This window comes from Hyposmocoma kahamanoa, unplaced genomic scaffold (assembly GCF_003589595.1).
Source record: "Hyposmocoma kahamanoa isolate Upper Pololo Valley unplaced genomic scaffold, ASM358959v1 160, whole genome shotgun sequence".
Lineage (NCBI taxonomy): Eukaryota > Metazoa > Arthropoda > Insecta > Lepidoptera > Cosmopterigidae > Hyposmocoma > Hyposmocoma kahamanoa.
In genome coordinates, this window is record NW_020653575.1 from 3,018,167 (window position 1) to 3,036,905 (window position 18,739).

At 34.8% G+C, this 18,739-nt stretch overlaps 1 non-coding gene across 1 annotated transcript; it reads right to left on the reverse strand.

The window, feature by feature from the left end:
- Window positions 1-10,212: 10,212 nt before the first annotated feature.
- Trnar-ucg lies at window positions 10,213-10,285 on the reverse strand. The gene has a single exon. It is a non-coding gene; the product is annotated as a tRNA-Arg (tRNA).
- Window positions 10,286-18,739: the final 8,454 nt, after the last annotated feature.

An 18,739-nucleotide genomic window follows, 5' to 3' on the forward strand; every position in this document is an offset into this window, starting at 1 on the left:
CACTTCTGTCCATAACAGTTACGGTACCACTCAGAGCTTTAAAGAGCAGAGCTGCCACTGCGCCCGTCATCCACAGGACAAGTCCAATGTGCCTCAATTCCACAGCACCCTTAACCTTCCAAACCGGATCGCAGTAATGCTCACATTACTGCTTGGCGGCAGAAATAGGTAAGGTGGCAGTACTTCCCTGTAGTGTTGGGTAGAGCATGAAAAAGTGCCTCATTTGAAAAAAATGAGGCGATACAATGTCCTCTTCAAATGAGGTGAGGCAGTGGTAAGAATTTTTGCACCTACGGCAATTACTTAACACACAGAATATTAAACACATTTTCATGACTTGATGGTATCAATCAATTGGATAACTTAAGTGTTATGATGATATAGTATAAATAAATGCTAATTTTATAGTACTATGGTAGTATGATCATATGATGTAAAATCAGATAAAAAGCGGGCAGTGCAGAACCAATCATTGTTGCATTTGTTGAATTCGAAGCAGTGTGACATAAGTGAGGTGTGAGGTGGGACATTTTTATGACATGAGGTGTTGTGACAAACCAACGAAGCGAGTGGTACAAACGAGTTGCCTCGTCTATGAGTAACTCAACACTACTTCCCTGGACGAACTCTTTCACAAGGAGTTCTACTGCTACAAACGCTCATAGTACTACGTTCCATTTTATTACAAAAATTCGTAAAAATTCGTAAAAACACTAATGATCAATATAAGAATAAGTGATATATTTTCACTTGGCATAACGATATTTGATATAATTTCAAAGGATATAATCAGGCATGGAATATAAGGAACTTCGCAACACGACGTACATTCCTTTTCTGTTCTGGTACAACCTGGATAATAATCGTCGAGTACCTCACGCGGATTGCCAAATACTTTCACCACAATGACAGGCACTAAAATCTATGCCATCGTTACCACAAGAAGAAGTGGCATAAAAACAAAATATAATTTCAAAGTGCGTAGGTTTTTTGACGATCGACATGTATGATCAGATAAAATCGAGTAAATGTGTAAGAAACAAATCGGTATCGTCTTCGGTCGGTCGATCGATATCCATCGGTATCCACCTTACCTACTTCTGCCGCCAAGCAGTAATGTGAGCAATACTGCGTTCCGGTTTGGAAAGGTAAGGGTGCTGGTGAAATTACAGGCATATGAGATTTGTCAACTTATGTCTCAGGGTGACAGGCGCAGTGGCACTGCCACTGTTATGGGTAAGCGTGTCGCTTACCACCAGGCGCATGACTTGTTCGTCCCGCCATTTGGTATCATAATTAACATATATTAAATAATATAATATATAACGTAATCTAACATAACCAAGTGAGAGTAATTATAATACATCATCATTCTCAACGAATGTCATGTAAAATGTTAGTATATTACATTGAAATTCATTACATCAATCATTTCACAATATCCAATGAAACTTTATTTCATACAAGGCTATGTCAAATTAATTATATCGGTTTAGCGTTATTTCGACCAAAAATATGACATTTGTTGTGACATCGAGTGAATCGTACCTTTCGTTTCGCGGCAATGTAAATCGTTCCTAAGACAAGCTAGCATCACGTTTGTTCATTCCTCGAACCTTTGACCGGAATAGGCCCTTCCTGAAAATGTTTCTTTTTATTGTATGATACGGAGTTCCTTAAAAAGCGAGGCACTGTTTAGGCAGCTCCTCTGGACTTGCAGATGTCCATGAACAACGATGACCTCTTCAAGTGGTTCGTTTACTCGTGTCTCCTACTTAACATAAAAAATATAACCAATACTGTTGACGCACTTCAGGTAGTGTAAAATACTATGTACAAAGGTAAAGTGTAGTATGTATGTGTAAGCGGTCAGAGACTTGAGCCCACTCATGTCATTGCACCGCAAAAATTACGCCGTGTCCCACATTGTAAGTTTATGTCTGGAAAATTTTCTGACAGACGCTATGAAATTGGAAATAACACTTATTTTTTAGATCAAAAACCGCGTGTATTATTTTTTCAAACAAGCCAGTGATTCGGACTATTTAAAGAATTAAAACAGGGAGATATTGTAGTTAATTGAACATGACATAGTACCGATTTTATTTTATTTTTTAGTAAAATACGTCAGCTTCGACAGACTAAACCTGGCGTAACATGTTTTTTAGTATTAGGGGTTAAATTAAAGTATGAAAATTGCTACTTCGTACTGAAAAATTAAAACAATATTTTTTGTAAGATAACATATATTTCTTTAATCAAAGTATTTGCCCTCGTTGTCTATACATTTCCGCCGTTTAAACCTTTGCGCGAACTCCTGAACTCCACAAGCTGTGTGAAGGCATTTTGTACTGATTCCTGGGAATGATTTTTTTTATATAAAATATTTTTTTCCCGTGCACCAAATAATAGAAAATATGATAGTCGGTTGGGGCGAGGTCCGGCGAGTTACGTAGGATGACGGATGGTTTGTAACTGCAGGTCTTCTAGTGTTAAAACTGTTTCTCGAGCACTGTGAGGTGTTGCATTATCATGCAGCTGCGAGTTTCGTCATTGTTCAAATTCCTTATTTGATTTTTAAGATATTATTATTAATAAGAAATCTCGAAGGGACTACAGACCATGGACGTTGCAATACGTCCGAAACGTCGAGGTAATTAAAATATGTTTTATATGTGTTTAAGACTCGAATTAAAAATCAAATAATGTGTGAAAATCGTGAAAATTTTAAATCAAAGTGTTCAAATTCCGTATGTCATATTGTGGGTATGCTAACATTAAATCATGCCGCTAACCCTTGGTAGTTTGATATAGATCGGCTTCCATCATCACCTTCAATTCATCTTTATTTACCTAAGTGACTGGTTTTTGCCGTGGTTCATTCATCCAAGTCGAAATTTCGAAAATTGTCGGAAAACGCACGGTCCGTTCGTTAGCCGTATCCTCGCCAAACACAGCATGGACATTACGAAAATTACTTTGATTTTTGCTGTCTTCATCTCACGTTATAAGTTGAATGTAAAAACAATTGAAAGTCGAACAATCTAAATATTATGTTTTTTTTTAAATTAAGAATGTTTTAGTTTCCGTGTGAAAAAAGTTTTAATTCAAAGTGACCAGTACGATAAATCGGGAATTTCATATTAAATCTCTATTTAATATCTCATTAGCGTGCATACAAAAATTTAATAAGTCAGTCAGTAATTTACGCGCGGTGATGGTAATGATTATAAGTCCTATTTAATTTAATTGATTTAATGTGCCTTAGCCATAGTAAACGTGCCCGCTAGACTCTAGTCAAGCGGCATATCGCTAATTGATGGCAAACGCCCGGCAGGAATGACACTCATCCCTTGAACTATGGACTACGTGCCGACATACTTGCCCCATCCCATCTCCAGCACACCAGCAAGAGGGCTGGTTTCGCAGCTGAGCTAGCGGACAGAAAAAAGAATAATAAGTTCCAGTACCTTGGCTCCGACTACCTACTTACAGCATTTGGAATCGAAACCCTTGGCCAGTGGGGTTCCGGTGCCCTTGATCTGTAGAAAATTTTATCCAAAAACTTAATAGACTGTCTAGAAAACCCAAAATCCGCCCAACGCATTAGCACAACCATACAAAGGGCGAACGCTGCCAACATCTTGGGCGCCTTGTCGTGGGGACCCAATTTTATTCATATAATTTAATCCTAGTTTTATTTCTACTATTTAAGCTTTTATTGTACCTTACCTGTATATTTTAACTTATTGTCTAATAAATCATAAATTTAATGTGAAAATACTGTATTTTTATGAGTAACATAGTACCTTAAATTAAATATGTGTACCTGTATCATTGACTTACAATTACAGGGACGTCGGGTCCGCGCTAAAAAGTGTCCGAACTTATAGGGCGTTAAAATCGTATATAGAGCGTCATTCACGCTTTAGTCTTCGTTTGTTCGACTGACAGCGAAGCAAGCAAAATTAGACAGTACTGCAATGACATTACAATTTAAATTCAACGTTTTAGCTTTTTCATATTCCTTTACATGTCACTTCGTTTAAATAGGTTGACTTGGGACATTTTTTTCGTGGTTTTTGTATTAGACCCGTTGTCCATTTATTTGTAAGTCAATGACCTGTAGGTATACTTGAAGATAGGAACAAATACTCTCTCTACGTAACGGGAGCACTAGTATACAATAAGATATCAAAGATGCAGCTTCACCGCTTAGTTTTAAGATTAAGCTAGAGAAGTGCCTACTACAAAATGAATGTTAATGTGACTTATAACGTATTGTAAATGGAATGCTACGTATTGTTTATTTTATAAAGATAAAGATAAATTTATTTCAATATAACTTAATCTAAATATAAGTAAAAAAACAAAAACAAATGTAAGGGAAGCTAATATGCAATTGGTAAAAAAATAAATAAAAATTAAACCTTAATTATTATACTAATCATAAAGCTATACAATTAATTATTAGAAGCCTACCAGTATAGTTGCGATGCCTAAACTAAGTACATTATTACCTGTATCTTAAGCATCTTGTTTGTGCACAGATTCATTATATTAGTGCTTAAAAACAAAATAGCTATATTTAATTAAGAATAAAACAATTAGCTGTTACAATATAATTATGAAATAACTTCTAGTAAACCTTCTGTTTCATCATAGTTTTTTTTTTAAGCCAGCGTTTGACGGTCTTTTTACATCCCATCTTATTCAAGGCATGAAAATGCAATGTTGAATTTAATTTGTAGCAAAGTAATGTACCAAGGAAGCAGAAGAATCTATGAGAGTGTGATGTGCGAAGTTGTTCACGAGAAGAGAAGGTATTGAGTCGTCTTTGGCAGGATGAGGACTTAGACTCAAATTGAGTGATTGAGTGTTTTTTCAAAATTATTTGCAAGATAAACAGCTGCCGCACAGAAAGGACATCGCACTCGGCTAGGAGTTTGTGGGTAGGGTAGAAAAAAGGACGGAAGTTGCTGACTTTGAGAATAGCTCTCTGCGCCTTTTCTAGGTTTAACAGAGTTGTTTTATGTGCGCCGCCCCATGAAGTAATGCAGTAAAGTAGCAATGATTGACAGAGGGCCAAGTATACTGATTTGAGTAATTCACCGCTAGCCGCATGTCTTAAATTTTTAAAAACATATATTAATTTCCGAACTCTTATAATTAACTATTAACTTATAATTATTAACTTATAATTAATTGTGAATGACTTAAACACTGTCTTGAGATGTAATATTAATGTAATGTCCGTTTTACAAATGTTGAATGGTATAGATAACTGATTTGTAACGTATAACATTGTTACCAATAATTTAATATTCACTTCATTTTCAACCGACTTCAAAAACAAAATGAGGTTATATATTCGGCTGTATGTATGTTTTCAGATATCTTCGTCAATTGTGGACCGATTTTGAAAATTCTTTTTTTGTTTGAAAGGATGCACTGTCGTGGTGGTTGCATTGTCACCAAGTCAGAATTTCATGAGGAGATCACATGAAAATCGAAGGAATTCCTCAAATTTTACAGGCATGTCCGTGTATTCACCGATTTCTCCAACAATTACGGACCGATTTTGAAAATTCTTCTTTTGTTTGAAAGGGTATACTCTCGCGGTGGTCCTTGATGCTATTCTGCATTCGTTTCGGCTATCACAAATTACTAATTGTTTTCCGCAAATAAGAGTCAAATTTTCACTTGACACAATATACAATCGAATCACCGTCATGACAACCAGAAAAGAAAATATAAAATGTACAAAGGAGTCTGTAACAGTCCAATTGTCACCAAGAAATCTGATGGGAGGATCCAACGGAAATCGAAAAAAGCTGATAAGTAAACTCTTGATGTCGGTTTTTTTTCAATGGAAACGTTACAATTATTAATTTCATCAATGATAGTTTTTAAATTGCCCGTAAACTTATTATGATGCAGTCATTCTACACCTCGAAAAATACCCTCAAACCGGTCACGGTAAAGAATACAAGGAAGCTACATGCCTTACATTTGAAATAGTTACGTTTACTTAAAAGTACATGCAGACAATGTGAATTAGTATCCTTATTGTGTATGTACATAAGTTACTCGAGTTTAAGATGTTGTTTATGCGGTTTTCCTGTTTTTTAAATGTTACACACTATTATTATATAACAAAAATAATAGTCTTATAAAATAATTACACCAATTTCTTTTTTTTTATATTTCGTCCCGACATGGCTATCCATAACAGCTGCAGTGCCACTCAGAACTTTATATCACACACACTGCACCCGTTATCCTGAGCCATAAGTTGACAAGTCGGCCTGAGGTTGTATTTTCACTAGCACCCTGGGAAAAATTAAAACAAAATGTGTTGCTAAATTTAACGAGAAAAAAATTATTTGTTACGCTATTAATAGCTGTTGTTGTTCCATATAAAATAAAATGGAATAAAAATTTACGATTCGTTCTTTCATTCTTTCGCGGCACCTGGCATGAAACATATACTGTAACAAAAAAATTATAGATTTGTATGTGTTCGCGAAATAATAAGTAAGTATAACAATTACAGCAATTCATCCCATAGTAAAAGGTGAAATATTTTCTTCAAATCTAAATGGGACCAATACTAACATACCCTCGTACCAACAAAAATCATCAAAATCGGTTCACAAACATAATCAATAAATAAAAAAATAATATAAATAACAAAGTAACTTACACACAAAAACATTAGGTACAGTCGGATTGAGAACCTCCTCTCTTTTTGAAGTCGGTTAAAAAATGAAGGCGACCGTAATAGTATTCTCGCGCTATATTGAAATATAAATAACTAAATGTATGTGTGAAGGATCTTGCATATTAATAAAGTAATAACGTAGGCTTGAAGTCTTCAATTTCGTCGTAATAACGTATCTTTGAACCTGCCATCTTATCTTTTTTTTAAAAATACGAGAGCTGCCTTTTATATTTCGAGATTAGAGAGCAATAACAAATATTTATCACAGAAAATCACTTTATTGGTTTTCAAAATATTTCACATGAAGATCAAAATACTCACTTTTTCCAATCAAATTGAGGTACCTCTAAAACAAGCGGTTTAAATGGATCAACAGCTTCTTCAGGCGTCAAAAAACGTAGACCTCGAATTTTTGTTTTAAGTGCTGGGATAAAAAGAAGTCATTTGGTATCAAGTCAGAATTATACGAACCGACATTTTAAGTGCTCGAAAATTCGCTTGTTTACCCGATGTGTGAGAGCTCGCATTGTCGTGGTGAGGAACAATCCATCTTCGACGATTGATCTTTCTTATTTCTTCACTTACTGATAACATTTGTTTACATTGCGTATCATTCAGGATTGACGGTTGCGATATGTCCAGTCTTTTCGAAAAAAACAGGCGACTATTTGCTTTGAAATGCTTCGTGCGCGAACAGCTTTCGTTGGATTGGGGTCATAGTGAAAGACCCATACAGTCGACTGCTGTTTACTTTCGGGCTCCTACGCGTAGATTCACGTATTGTGACCTGTTATAATATCATAGGCGTCTTTTGAAGCACCGCGATCGTATTTTTTTGGCATTTCTTTCGACCTCTCGACATGACCCTTAATTTGAGCGATCTTTTTGATGACCAAATGGTCATGCAATATTGAATGAATGCTAGTCCCACTAATGCCCAGGGAAGCCTCAAGGTGCTTTTCCACCGGCGAGGCGAGACGAGGCGAGAATTGAAATCTCACCGACCTATTTCCACCAAAAATTGCCATCGCGAGCACTCGCAAGATCGCGCTAGGGTTATGGATAGTGAAGACACAGTGCTATTCAATTTGTCTAGCGATAAACATGCGGCTAAAGTACCATGTCCCGCAAATTCTTATTATTAAATATGTTAATGAAGAAGAATCAGATGAAGATACTGTAAGAAGAAATAATCATCTTGTAATATAACCTGTTCGTACCCTCTAAGATGAAATATAAAAAAATAAATAATAAATAAAAATAAAAATAACTTTTTCGAAAATAACTTTTTTTATGTAATCTTTTATCTCAGGGCAAATATTACGGAAAAATGTTCACAACTTAATTCCATTTTTTGACCGAGATGAATTTTTCAAATCATTTTATACGACACAAATAATGCTCGGAAATCAAAATGTTTTGAATACGTTTTCCGCGAAAAATGTCAAACTATATGATGGGGATGGGGATTACCAGATCGCAACATTAGAATTGCCAAATCCCGAAACATAAAAGGCAGCCCTCGTACCAAGTGCCGGGACGAACAAGTCGTGCGTTCGCTTACCACCAGGCGGTGGTAAGCGAAACGCCTATCCATACCGGTTGCAGTGCCACTCAAAGCTTTAAATCGCAAAGATCTTAAGGGCACTGCCACTGTGCCCGTCGCCCTGAGACAGAAGTGACAAGTCCCATGTGCCTGTAATGTCCACCAGCAGCCTTACCCTTCAAAACCGAAACGCAGTAAATTACATTACCACCTGGCGCCAGAAATAATTAAGGTAGCAGTACTTCCCTGGACGAACTCTTTCACAAGGAGCTCTACGGCTATAATTATGAACTAAATTAAAATATCCGTCTGATTTGAAAAAAATACTTCAAGTTTCAAGTGCTAATTATCGAGTAAGCGATCAATGGACCTACAATTAAACTGACACTTATGACCTTCGCAACAAGAACCAATAGCCGTGTCAAATTCGCATCACCAGCACCCTTACCCTTCCAAACCGGAACGCTCACTAATGTGAGCAGTAATCTGCTTGGCGGCAAAAACAGGTAAAGCTGCAGTATTTCCCCAGACGAACTCTCACAAGGAGTTCTACAATTACTACATTGTTTTTTTATGGACCAAGCCATCTGTATTCGAATTTCTTTAAAGTTAGGTTAATACTTTTTTATTTTAATCACTTTAACTAAAAACATTTTAAAAATTCCGGACAGTGTTCAACTCTTGCAAAGGATTTCTTTTACCTATATAATAACTCATTATCTCAGCAGATCCGATGGGCAGGTAAGGAAACTCCGTTGATAAAATGTACTTATTTAACTTTTATTTCTTCTACTTTGATTACAAGAGACAAAAATTACAAATTACACTTTTCGTAACTTAACACAGAATGAATCCGAAAATGGCGCAGCTTCTCCCAATCTCTCTTTTCCCACCGTATTTAGAACCCTAACACCTACTAATGACGTCACGCGATCAGAGTTTTGGGGACTTGAAAAGCTTAATTTAAACAAAATAATGTTTTTCTTGACTGGAAATAAATAAATAAATGATATTCCCATGCGTAAAATATTGGGGAAAAAAACCGACCTCAAAAGTCATTACCATCTTTCCAATATAAAAGAATCATCAAAGACGGTTCACAAGTTGTCGGTTCATGCGTTATCGGATAACATATGTACATACTAAGAAAAGGAAAACAAACGTACTGTCGATTTGAGAACCTCCTGGACTGATGTTAAAAAAATTGACAAGTTAAAATAACTATGCCTTAGAGCGGAGTGGAGTGGAAGTTACGAGTGGAAACAGTACAATTAAATGCTGTGATAAAAGAATTTTAAAATTAAGAATGTTATCTACATCCATATCAGCTTATAGATAAATTGTTTTGTTAGAACAAATTTCTCATCTGTTAAAATGTTATTATTTCTTCTTAGATTACAGATCAAATTTCGAACATCTCTGAAAAACAAAACGATTTGATTCGACTTCAATTCTAATATCAGTCTAGATGAAGTTTTATTCCAAATGAAATCTCAATAGCAAACAATTTTGACCAATCTCGCACGTTACTTGATATCGAACGATATGATTGTTGGGACCGAGTTTAGTTTGTCTACAAATTAAAAAAAAAAACTACGGTTGCGTGTTGCATTATTTTACTATATTAATTACTGCTAATAGCTCTGAGCAATGCTGCAATGCCGGTCGTAACATGCGGTTCCTGAACACATCATACAGAGCTTATAATACATAAGTGTGTAAATAAAGCAGTGTATGCAACTGTACATAATTAGGTATTAAAACACTCATGTGTTGTTTTTATCCTACCAAACCCACACTCGTGTTTTAATGCCTTTCATTATGTAACAGTCACACAAACTAATATTTTCCACAAAAACTTTGTTCATTATTTAAATGTAACAAGTATTATTGAAAAAAACTCTTAAAAAAACATTCACAAAATATATATTTTTTGGAAACACGACCGTGACAGGACTCGAACCTGCAATCTTCGGATCCGAAGTCCGACGCCTTATCCATTAGGCCACACGGTCTCTACACGAGAGTGCGAAATAGGTCACCACCTAACGCGAGGCGAGCCTTCGTTGTGACGTCATTGGATACGTCGCGCCCACAGAACCAAGATCCATTGAATTGTTTGAATTTCGTACTTTGGGATAATAATGAACGTTTTGTGCAACACGCAACAACAATTAGCCACACATTATTATCGCTATTGTAATTGAAAATTGGAACGCTATTTATCAGGAAATGTCGTCAAGCACAGTGTTCCAAAAATAATATTGACACATGTATATCTCTTTAGGCATTGTCCACTGTACTTGTATTTACATTAAATAATCGTAATATAATAATAATAATAATAATATAATATAATCGTTTTGTGTTATCTTTAACTTCTTGAATAAAGAAATTATTATTATTATTATTATTATTATTATTATTATTATTATTATTACATTTATAGGCAATAATATTCGACAGCATTTTTTTTGTTAATTGATAAAATTGTTACCATTTGTGTACAATCGCCTTTTACGAGGATCCTAGCTCCATTGATGATCAAGTTAATTCGCACTTCATTGTTAATTCTTTACTGTTACCTGTACCTGTCAAATTTTATTATCTGAGAGTGTAAGTATGTCGGTACATTCACGTGCATTAATATTACATGCAGTTTAAATGTTATGAAGTCCGTTTTAAAATAACATGCTCATTAAATATTTATTAATAGGGTTATTATTTTAACGAAAATTATTATATTGTTAAAAAATACAGTGTTAAAAAATCATAGAAGTGTTAGTTTGTGTCATGGTATTGTTATTTTCTTACTTTCATATCTGGAGGCTTTTAATTGGCATCTGATTAATTATATTTAAATCAATGTTGTAATAATTATAACTTTTTTATAAAAAAAAACAACCGTCCTCAAAAGTTTTATTGAAATCGGTTACCGAAAAGTGCGTAAAGCCGGATTCACCCCTAAATTTGCCACCATTAGAGGTGAAATATCTTCTTCAAATTTAAATGGAACCACTAATGACGTACCCTCTTTCCAACAAAAAAAGATCAAAATCTGTTTACAAATTGCCATAGTTATCGCGTAATATACATACAAAAAAAAATACAGACGTATTGAGAACTTCGTCCTTTAGTCGAAGTCGGTTAAAAAATGGCATAAAAGGGTAAATATATAAAACCAGCCCATCAGACTATTTAAGTTCTTTTCTCAAATTTTTGAACATTTTTAGTTTTTTTTAATTATTTAAAATTTCGTAAATATTATAAACATATTATTAAACACATTGTTTTCATTGTTTAGTTCGGCAGGAAGGTGCTCATAGGTGGGTCATATAACCCGCGGGTTTTTCTCGTGTAGTGCAGTGCGACGCAGTTCTGAACGGAGTTGTTCCGCGCGACTGAGGCACCCACCCATCATCTCCACTCGCCTAAACTGTGCTAAATGTTTCCGCGTGAACATGATGACCTCACAAACATATTGCGAGTAGAGGGTCATTTAGTCTCTTATTATAATCAATTCCCCTAATAAAATAAAATTAAATTAATAAATTAAATAAAATTTGTGCACATGTTCAATAGAGTGCCTGTGCTTTGGAATTAAAATTATTTTTTCCTAGCTCAATCGCATGTATTTGTTTTTTCAAACAAACCAAAGTTTCAACGAGCAAGTCGTGATCATGGGACCGGAACCCCCAGTGTACTAATTTTCTTCAAACCTGCGAGACTCCACTGCGATTTTGACGACTTCCATGCACACCGGTTCTCATAGTGTCGCCATCTCCGAGGTCCCGGGTTCGATTCCCGGCCGGATCAATGTAGAAAACTAACTTTTCTGTATTGTCTCGGGTCTGCGTTTTTGTGGTACCGCCGCTGTTTCCAGTTTCCATAACACAATAATGAAATAAAAAATAAAAATTTTTTTAAGTACAGGGGCGGATATTTCCTTTGAGGCTTGTTAAGGCCTGTGTTAGGAAACATCGCTCTTCTACAATATTAATAGTAATCTTGCTCTTATATTATTCCTTAATATTTTTTATTACCTTAATATCTACTAATATATTGGTATAATATTGGTGTTACAACTAATACAAATTTCACTAATTATAGTAATTTTTAACTTTTTACACTAAAAATAGATTAACCTAAGTGTTAGTGTGTGTGAGTGCAAGGATGTGTATATGTGTCTGTAAGTGTGTAATTGTGTGGAATGTGTACATGTGTGTCATCCATCCGATAGACGTACAATATCCAAAATTATACATTATCATACCATGTTAAATAGTATCATTTCAATTGCTTGTCTCATATATAAGAAGTTACTAAAATAACAGAGTTGTGTTGTAAGTTTATATAAACATATATGTGAATTAAATTTCTATTTGCGTATATTCATATTATTTATTTACATTATTTACACAAATGCTTTAGTTACTTACTTTGGGACCAGAGTAACGTATGTGATGACTGACAACTAATATTTATTTATATTTTTTCTTATTGCAATTATCATAGTATTTCATGATAATATTTCATGTCATTCTGCAAAAATCTAGTTGCAATAGGAGTTGAGAGTCAATAAAGTGCCAGGGGATAGAAGTGATGGCATTCATTCAATCATTGATTCACTAACTATAGATGTTGCCTCAAGTAAAACTACAATGGAAATTACTATGCATGTCTTAATTTTTATATCTTTTAGATATCAGCAATTTAGTATTTAAAGCAAATGTATTTTTTTTTGTCAAATGATTAATAGATTAAACCATCGAAGAGCAGAATAAAAAAAAAGTGCAATGATAGTTGAAAGTAGCTCGATGTATGGCTAGCCACTAACACGCCACTCTCTCTGGTTTTCTGTCTATTATTCTGCTATAAGTTAATTCTTAACTTAACGAAATCCTGCTATTGACACTTTAATGACACACAACTGAGGTGATTTAAAATTAGCGGACTTGAAGGCCTTTAAAGGGCACTAAAACTAACACTAAAGGGCACTAAATTACAAGGAACAAAATTAAAACTTTAAAAATTCACATACCTATGCATACGATATGCAATTTAAATACAAAAAAATGTTTTATTTTCCAATATTATAATAAACGCAAGACCAAACCTTACGATTTGTGTCTGTGCTACTTACTAAAAGAACGAAACGTTTCTAGGCAACCAAAGATGCGTAAGATTTTTTTTTGTCAATGCTTATTATTTAATAACTCGCCTAATTCGAACTTTCATTTATTTTTAACCGACTTCAAAAAGAGGAGGAGGTTATGCGTTCGGCTGTATGTATGTTTTCCGATTTCTCCGTCAATTGTGGACCGATTTTGAAAATTCTTTTTTTGTTTGAAATGGTGCACTCTTGTGCTGGTCTCATTGTCACCAAGTTAGAATCTGATGAGAAGATTCATGGAATTCGAGGAAAATTCTCAAATTTTGTAGGCATGGCAGTGTACTTACTGATTTCTCCGACTATTATGGACCGATTTTGAATATTCTTTTCTTGTTTGAAAGGGTATATGCTGATGCTGTTCTGAGTTCATTTCGACTATCACAAATTAGTAATTCTTTTTCGCGATAAAATCGACTTTTCACTTGACACAATACATGTATATTTGCATTTATTTATCAATTTTTATCTGTTGATTAGTAATTCTTCATACACCGCCGTCTTTTTCCTGTGAATTATATCATTACTTCCATCCAAAGGTTGTCTGGCAGAAATCGCTTAAAGCGATAAGACCGCCCATTGTACCGCCGCTTATTTTTAATTTAATTGTATTGTATTTGTTTCCTTTTTTGGTGTACAATAAAGAATTTTTGTATTGTATTGTATTGTAATACATGTAATCAACAAATCATCATCACCATGACAACCAGAAAAAAGCATAAAATGTACAAAGGAGTTCATAACAGTCCCATTGTCACCAAGAAGTCAAAATCTGATAAGGGGATCCCACGAAAATCGAAAAAAGTTAATAAGCAAACTTTAGGGGTCGGCTTTTATTTTCAATTCAATTGAAATTGAAATTTTCAACTGCCTCCGTGGCCGAACGGTTACCACGCCGGACTGCCACGCAGAGGTCCCAGGTTCGATTCCCGGGTCGGGAGAAATATTTGTATGGCCTACATTTATTTCTCTCGTGAGTTTGGGTGTAATTTGTGGTTGTCTATGTGTGTGTCCATGGCACCCGCGACACAGGGTTTTCCCTAGTGCGGGGCTATGTTGAGTGTGTGCGTTATTAATATTATAAAAAAAAAAAAAAAAAAAATGAAAAAGTTACAATTATTATTTATTTATTGCAAACAATGTTAGTACAGGCATTATAGAGGTAATAAGTACAACATACCCCGTTGGAGTATATATAGCAAATAGTTATCTGTAATAACCATTGACTTACAAATAAATGGACGACGGGTCTAACACAAAAACCACGAAAAAAATGTCCCAAGTCAACCTATTTAAACGTAGTGACATGTAAAGGAATATGAAAAAGCTAAAACGTTGAATTTAAATTGTAATGTCATCGCAGTACTGTCTAATTTTGCTTGCTTCGCTGTCAGTCGAACAAACGAAGACTAAAGCGTGAATGACGCTCTGTATACGATTTTAACGCCCTATAAGTTCGGACACTTTTTAGCGCGGACCCGACGTCCATATAATTGTAAGTCAATGGTAATAACTAATAAAAACAGACGGAGATTTAAGAGTACTGATAATAGACACAAAATTCATAGAAAGTTAGAAACAAGGAAATTGTTGGGTAATTTTCTGGTTACTTTTTTCTATCTCATTTCGGTGGCATTTTTTATTATTTTATATTAATTTACCACCTAACTCATCCAGCATCTATTTCGTATTTTGAACTAGAATTACTACTCAAATTCGAACGCTTACAATCACTGCCTTCAAATAAAAAATCATTAGGGTTGACACAGTTTTATAAATATTTAAGTAATTACTGGTAATTTTTGTTATTTTAGTTAATTTTTATATTTAAGTGATTTGTTTTGTTTGTTTTTGTTTTATATAGGATAGAATAAGCATTATTTATATGTGCATACTACATCGTGGACTTCATCGTCACTTTCTATCAGGTGAGATGGAGTTCAAATGCGCACTTAATTTTTGTTTGTGTATGCTTTGCGTTAGTAAAATTTCGGGGAAAACACTGAAATTGTGGTGACAGTAAAACATCCTGGAGGTGAAAACCCTGCAAATACGTTTTTGTTTGTTGACATTTATTTTACATCTTGGCTAGATTATAGCTAACGTATGACACGTGCATAAAGCGTTCAGCACGTCCTCTTGACCGTATTACAATCCATCAGTTGGCAATTCAAGCCATGGTTTAATGGTAACACCTCTCAAGTAGAGGCAACCGTCGGCAAACCTGTGAAGTCCCCAATCAGCATTAGGCCAGCGTGTCAGATTATGGTCAAACCCTCGTCGTATAAATAAGTTGTTAACGAGTAGGCAATGTCTGTAAAAAAGAACCTTAGAAGAAAATCCTTTCTCCATATCTTTTTCGAATAGGTTCCGGTCCGAATGCTCTGGATTTCCTAATTTCTGACAAAGTAATTGACTAATTTCTGGCGTGCTTGTCTGACACATAAAATGTATTATCATTATTTAATAATTATAATCTATTGCGAACACCTTGAGGCGATAACAGCTATCCATTGAACTATGTTTTTTATGCTGTAAATTATGACGTTGAACACAATTTTGGAGGCAATGGTACATTGTGTGTTAAAGGGCAAACCTGCCAGTGCCGAGTTGAAGATTTCGTCAGCTCTTTCATATCATCAAATTGGAGTGTCCATGAAATCTCTCACACTGTAGTAGCACCCATTTATCAAAAGAGACTTTAATTTACTTTTCAATATTATGATGTGATTTTATTTTTTATATTATAAATTAATAAAGCGAGCTTTCTTTATACATTTCTATTCTAGGAGTCGGTAGTACCAAGTATTTTTTGTATTTTAAGAAATTTAAAAAGTCAAAATGAATAATTATCTGATACATAGTTATAGTAGTAGAGTATATAATATTTATGTATTTTTATGAACATCAAAACAACATCTAGTTAAATATAATTATTTAAGCATTAAATCGAAATTCTAAAAACGTAAAAAATAAATACTTTCTTAACTTAGTTAAAACTTAGTTTTCGTCCTTCAAAGCATGTACAACTTTTCGTAATAATCCTTGAACTACCAATAGTGGATTAATCAAGTTTTGTTTATTGGTGCGTGTATTATAATTTAACTAAGTAATTGTATAACGCAAACTTAGAAAACTTATGAAGGTCCATGAAATACTTCAATAACAAAATTACAAACTGTGTAACTGTTATTTGTTTATAACTAATTATGTTATGTAATTAATTGTGTTTTGTTTAAATCCTTTGTAATAAAGTATACTTATTTTAGTTTAGTAACAGAAGAGGCCATGGTCATTTTTTGTGACGACGTAATGTCCCAGAAAGAGGCCGCTGAGGTCCGAAACGACGCTGCTGCAGACCGCATTAGGCGTAGACGGTTAGGACGTCCTAATGAGTTGATATTACTTCAGCTCGATTTTAAATTTTTCCCGTAGTAAATCGGTTCTATCACTGGCTTTATGTCAGTTAAATTTTTTTACAAACGAAATTTAAACCATTTGAAAAATGTAAAGTCAATATGGGTAAATGTAGCTAGGGGGTAAGTGTGGCTACTCTAATGAGACCAGCGGGCTTTGGACAGGGACTCCGGAGCCTGCATTGCACGGCCTCACTCGTCTGGGGGGCGGGTCGGAGGACAACCGACTCTCCCCTCCGTTGGCGCGGGAGACCTGGCGTAAGCTAGGGCGGCCGGGCGGCGTCGTGGTGAATGTTCACTGATCCCACGGCGCCGACTCAACCGGCGGGAGGGAAACCCGGGGGGGTTTTAGTGGGGTAGGCCCTCCAGTCTGGAGGGAGAGTCCCCACATAACCCCAGAGTCTCCCTGGGCTCAGGGGTATCCATAAAGATTTCCCCCCCGTCAAAAAAAAAAAAAAAAGGTGTTAAGTGTGGCTGCTCTTTGTATCACGAAAAATAATTGATCTTTTCATTTAAGTGCCATCATAATGTAATAAAAGGTACTTTCAAATCTAGATAGCGCTGTTGGGTACTTTCGTAGTTATCGTCATTTTGAAATGTGTCACTTTTATAAATACGATTCTCAATTTTATTCGCATGTGGCGTTTTAATGTACACAAATTTTGGTGATATCGACGAGGGCGAGTATTTTGTACAGGCAAATTCTTTTTTCATTGTTAATAATAAATAACAAAACATAAAAAAATAAATAACTTAATATTACTATTTCACTTGGAAAAGACTTGTAATATTAGTCACGTTTATGGAATAAACAGCCAAACTTGGTTCATTTGAACCATCCTCGACCTTATTAATCCAATTACTGAGCACAAGTTCGTTTGCATTGTCAATTTTTGTAAGTTCATACATACGTACTCCGTATTTAGAACTATGTTTATGAAAAATACAAAGAGGAGACATATTTTAAAGTTTTTCACTTTAATTGAATATAGATAATCAAATATGATTATTCTTGTTAAAATGTATATGAATAAAAATTTATCTCGATTCTAGTTGACCAATTGTCAAAATAAGAATAAAGAAAGCAATGACGCAATTAGTAACCATTAGAACGTCGTAACATTCACAATTCACTGGCAAATGGCATATCTTTCACAATCTATACATAAAACTATCGACAACGACTACATGACTATTTAAAATTGTATGAAACCTGGCAACCCTACAAATGTCATTTTGCTCCGTCTTCAAAAAAGACAAACTATAGGTACGTATATCCAATACTTTAGAGACAGTTAAATTACGTGAAGTTGAGTTTTACATGATGATTAATAAGCACGCCCTGTCGCTTCGAGAATTTTGATGGAAGTGATGACGGACCAACGTAAGAATAGTGGAAGGAAAAGGAATTCGAGAACGATTTTTATCATTCTCTGTACTGGAAGCAGTAAAGAGAATGATAAAAAGGTGGGATGACGACGAATTAAAGATCAGCATCGTCATAGGTAAAGCCGACACCGTAAAGATAGATAAACCGAAGGTCGTTTACGAATGAATATGTTCACAGACAGGACTCCAGGTATGCGATTATTAAATTCCCCTGCACATGTTTTAGTCCAAAATAAGAAATAATAAGGCAAATTGGTTGCTTCGATTCGAATAATAAACCATTTACAGAAATAGGAAATATCTGCTTCCCGCTCAGACAAAAATGGGTCACCAAGTGTCTGTAAGAGAAGCGATTTTCTCTAAATAAGGTATAGAATAAATGTGTTTCATTGTAATAACAAAGGAATGAAAATATTGCCATGGAAAAATGGATCATTATACACATTTACTTACAATTATATGGACGTCGGGTCCGCGCTAAAAAGTGTCCGAAC